Below are 5,268 nucleotides of genomic sequence, written 5' to 3' on the forward strand. Positions count from 1 at the left end.
TGAGATGATTTAGTTTGATGGAATACTTAGGTAGTACAGTTCATGGTTAACTTAACATAGAATTGCACCTAACCCAACTCTGCATGAGCAGAATTTGTCATGAGTTGACTGATTGGCATGTGTCAGATGAGGACTCTCCATTTGACCTTTTTGCACTTTGGAGTGTTCCTTCGCAAACTTTGCGTATTCAGGCGTCCCTGCTCAACAAGCTAGGGAACCTGTAATAATTGGTTGCGATCACATTTTATGGATAACTCGCTTCCATTGCTACTCCAAGAGAGTTTCATAATGGTTTTGTTATTACAACGCCCTTCATTGTGGTAAACCATAGCTACTGCTTTGAAAGAAGCTTGTCCTCTGCGGTCTGTGTGGACCGCAAGAGGTATTCCTGAATGGAACTCGGACCTGTTCAAGTTCTAAATATCTTCGGATAAACCAGTCTTTTGTATAGCTACGAATCTTTAGCTTCTACCCCGAGGATTGTAGCTATAGAATCGATTTATTGAGCACTAAAAAGCTCTGCTTACTTCAAATCTCCTGGAGCAAATGGGGCTTCATCCTATTTTTCTCCAGAGGGATTTGAGTTTTTCAAACATGTTTTGAACTCTTGTAGTTTTCTATGGGGTATTTTCATGGCATGAAATTACTCTGTAGTTTTATCCCGAAAGGGTGCGTGCGTTGTAAAAAGAAGGAATAAGTTCCAGATTTATCTGGTTACGTCGTTCTTTCTGAAATGCTCGAAACGCATTGTCAATTATCACATCTGTGATGTTCGTCTGGCTAACATGCCTGTTCATGTGAACTCACATGTCTCCCAATTTGGGATGTCCACAGTGACTCTTTTACATAAAGTTGTATACGTTTTCAAGAAAGCACTCGCTCAAACGTAGTTTTTGCTTGGGTGATTTCTTGAATATTGAGGATGCTTTTGATGACGTGCCTTTCTATGTCATATTGAATGTCGCATGACGTCGCAAGCTACCTCCAATGAGCTATAGGCTCTTTTTACGCTTATGCGTTTTACAGTGTCCTTTTCAGGGCACTGATTAACCCCGTTGTGGTATAAGCTATGAGCTCTCGTTGCGCTTATGCGTTCATTCCCTCTTCTAGGGGACCCCTTCCTATTTCATCACCTTTCCCTTTCCCAATTCCCATCCCTTGTCCCATTCTCCCTCAGGTAAATGATGAAATAGGCTCATATGTATGGCGATGGCACAAATGTCCCAAATGGAGGATAACGTGCCTCTGGAGCCGGCCTTCTGATACCTGATAGTGCATTGGTGCTTCGCTGAATTGGTCCATCGTTGCATAGGTGCATCGCTGCATTCTTGCATTGGTGTATTGTATTATTGCATCAATGCATTGTAGTATCGCTATATTGTTGTATCGTTTCATTGATGCATCGCTGCATTTTTGCATTGCTGCATCAATCCAGTAGAAAGATCTAGAAGTTCCATTATTACATGGGCTAGAACCCTACAACAGTCATATATATAGCTTTCCAAAGAGATGCACCATGCTGAGTGAAATATTTCACATATGCATTGATACATAAGCCTTCAAGGAAGCATCTAGAAATTTTCTTTCCAGGAGAATCTGGGATTTTCTTCATTGGATAAAGAAAATTACTTTTTTTAGGAACGTGGTTAGCCACGTTGGGTCTGCTAATCATAATTCAAAACCCCAGTGTTGTCTGTCTGTCCTTCCGTCACACTTTGAAATGTTTCACTGAAATATTTCACCATTGCTATATCAAGCTTCTAAATATTTCGAGAACTTTCTGTAAGTTATTGACCTCTTCAGATATAATTATCAAGAGAACATTCTAGAATGTTCTGGAACATCCAAATGCTTAAACTTCCAAGAACTATCTGGAAGCTACTGAAAGTTTCAGAAAAAAATAACGTTCTGGAATGTTGTGGAGTATCTAACTTCTTAAATTTTCGAGGTGTGTACTTGAAAGTATACCTTCAGGCGTTTTTCATTTCTAGAACATTCACCCATTCTATGAACAAAAACCCTACAAAAGTCGTCTAGGGTTAAAAAGTAAATTCATGATAGAATAAATTCTGGCGCTTCTGATAAGTCAAGTGCTGAGTGAAATGTTTCACATATTTATTGATACACTCGCTTCATAAGCGGATGGTCATGGGTTCGATCCCAGCCCCGGCACTTGCAATTTTTCGTCAGTTGCTCTTCCCCCCGAGAGCAGCTGACACCTGACCCTCTTCGGAGCATATGCTCTAACGGACCCGGAAACTTGGATATCGGCGAACCGCAACTCATGATGGACGACTCCCAATTGGACTGGAAAAGGAACAGCAGCCACACATCAGCATCATCGTGCTCATCATTCTACTGTGGTAGAAAAGTGAAAGCAGCACAAGGCACCAGTTCGATATAGTTGAATTTGAATAGTATACATTTAGGCGCTGTACAATGTGTAAGTGCAGTGTCCAATTAGAATCGCTCACGTAGTGCCCTAGTGGACAAAGGAGCTGTAAATTAGTTTAAGTGATTAAGAATAAAAAAAATATAGCAGCATTGTATGAACTAGAGAAAAAATAATAAGAAGAAAAAGCAAAAAAGGAAGGAATGATACTGTTCCAGAACTTTCCACGAGTGCTTGAGATTTTTCTTTTTTTAAGGTTCCAAGCATAATAGGATACATATTCGAAAGTTCTCAGATTGGATAACAATTCAGTCAGGTCTTTATTTACACGGTTTTCATTTACGCGGCCGCTTAAATGAAAACTCCATACAAAAAAAAATCATCGTCTTATTTTTGCATGATTCGTCGAGAAATGGTGAGACCTTTTTAACGCGGTTTTTTGAATTTTGAACTGAGTTTTATTTTTACTCGGTACGTATCTCCCGCATAAAAAACCTGACTGTAAACTTCTACAGCTTGCGGAAGAAGAAAAGCAAGTTTCCAGAACATTCTAGAACACTCTTCGGAAGAATTAATTGAACATGCTTTCTTTTCATAATTGGAAGAAATTTCCAAAGTTACCAAAAACAAGAAAAAGAAGATTTTCTAGGATATATTTCGAAGAAATGAAGCATATTAATTGAATGTTCTTGAACTTCTTCCTTCGACTTTTAAGAAATTTCTGGAAATTTCATCGGAGAAGAAGATGAAGATACGTATGATTTTGGTATTTTCCAAAACATTGTTAGATGTATAATACAATCACCAAACATTTTTGAAAAATAACGGAATATTCAGAAGTTATCTGTTCCGAATACGAATGGATTTTAGGAATATTCCTGTGAGGATAAGAATATGAATTGAAAGTTTCGTGAACATTCCCGAGCATTCTTCGTAGGAATCAAACCAATAACATACTTGAGTAATAGCGTATTTAAAAGTTTTCTGTTTGAATTCGGCCAGAAAAAGATAAATAAAGTAGTAGAACACTTCAGAGGAATAAATATAGTTTCTTAATAAAGTTGAAGATAAACATATACGCATATCAAACATTTAAACATTAAGTCATTAAGACAATTTGCGGAATAACGAAACCGTGGCTAGCCACGTAGGGTGAGCTGGTTACTACTTATTATTACAATGAAACGATGGTAATAAGATTTTGTCCCGGAGACGAATAAGTGGCTTGCGTGAAGCACAGCGTAGCTCCCAGCGAGCGAGTGAAAAGTTATGGCCGTGGAGGTAGAATTTTGAAAAAGTTGTCATAGGTACAAGTAAAGAACATCATTACTTTTGGAATGGAGATGAACCAGCCTCGGGCTGAAAATCTCCCTAATAAAGCTAATAATAATAATACTTTTGGAAGCGGCATGCATGGGTATTGGTAACCCTTGTTGTTTGTGATAACTGTGGAAGTGCTCAAAGAACACTAAGTTGAAGTGAGGCAGGGCAAGTCCCAGTGGGACGTAGACCCATAAAGAAGAAAAAGAAGGACGAAGGAATTTGTGTGACGCTTGAGAGAGTTTACAGTGATCAAAATTGAAAACAAGAGGCTATTTTTAGTCAATATTACGAATTTATTTCGGAGGTTATGTACATTTGATCAACTATATCAAGACATTTGACCATGCATGAGATAGCGTAGGATTTCGTAAGATATGTTTGTTTTTAACATTATTGTGTATTATTGGAATCTTAGAATCAGTGAGCGGGATAATATGTGGAAACTAAATAAAAAATGTTACGTATGATTGAATAAAAGGGAAGAAGTGTAGATCAGGTTTTCCGCTCGTCTTTACAACGATTCTGCAACCTTTGAAAACAAGGTGGGAAGTAATACATGTATGATGAAAGTTCATGTTGATATTACCAGTTTGAGAAGGTAAAATAATTGGTGAATACTACATATTTGGCTAGGCTAACTAGCTATGAAGAGAAGATTAAACTTGGATCTTTTTGATGATTGAATAAGAGTAGAGACTGGAAGTAATGTTGTATAGACTACAGCATGGTGATCCTAGATGGCGATGAACTTTGAAGATCATCATAGATGGCTTTGCTTCTTGATGAATGTCAGAAAATTGGAATGTCAGTTCAGTTCTTCAACGAATATTGAGCAGTAAAGATGTCCTAGGAAGACGAAGATACTGCATTGCTTCAACGTCCGGTCACAACAATCCATACATTCAATTTTCGATTAAAACTCATTTGAGTCATATAGGATTTGCAGCCGAGTTCCAATGCGAAAGGTTTACTTTTATCGGATGACGAGCATACGATTGTTTGCTAACAGTTCTTGAGTCCGAGCGTATGAGCATCATCCGATTTTCGACTGTTTCTCGTCAAGGGGCGCAAGCATATCAGTTTACAATCGTTTATAGGATGAATTTTTGGTTCAGTGTAGGATGTCTCAGATCGGACTTTTTCGTTGCACCACCGCACTATGGGGCGGCTCCATACAAACAGGTGGCCAAACATATTTTCGCGTCGATTTTTTAATGTCTTTCTCGTATTCGTAGGGTTTATGCCTGAAAAAGTTAGAGGGGTTGTATACTAGACACGACCGCAAGTCTGACGTTGAATAACGTCCGGTTATGCATTAGTTTCAATTATTGAATGTAATTAACATTGCTAAAGACTGTGATGCGACATTTTGACTTAATTTAGTTTTATTGTAGACGGCGATTGATAGTGCACCGCATAGCATCTCTAGGTTCCATACCTCACATTTCGAGTAAATGTCAAATCCTCTAATAATCCTCTTTGAGTTGTTTTTTGAGCAGTGTTTGACGCCAGATTGATGCAGATTTCAGAAACTCTCCCACAATATCAATGCT

The sequence above is a fragment of the Aedes albopictus genome, chromosome 1, assembly GCF_035046485.1.
Source record: "Aedes albopictus strain Foshan chromosome 1, AalbF5, whole genome shotgun sequence".
NCBI lineage: Eukaryota > Metazoa > Arthropoda > Insecta > Diptera > Culicidae > Aedes > Aedes albopictus.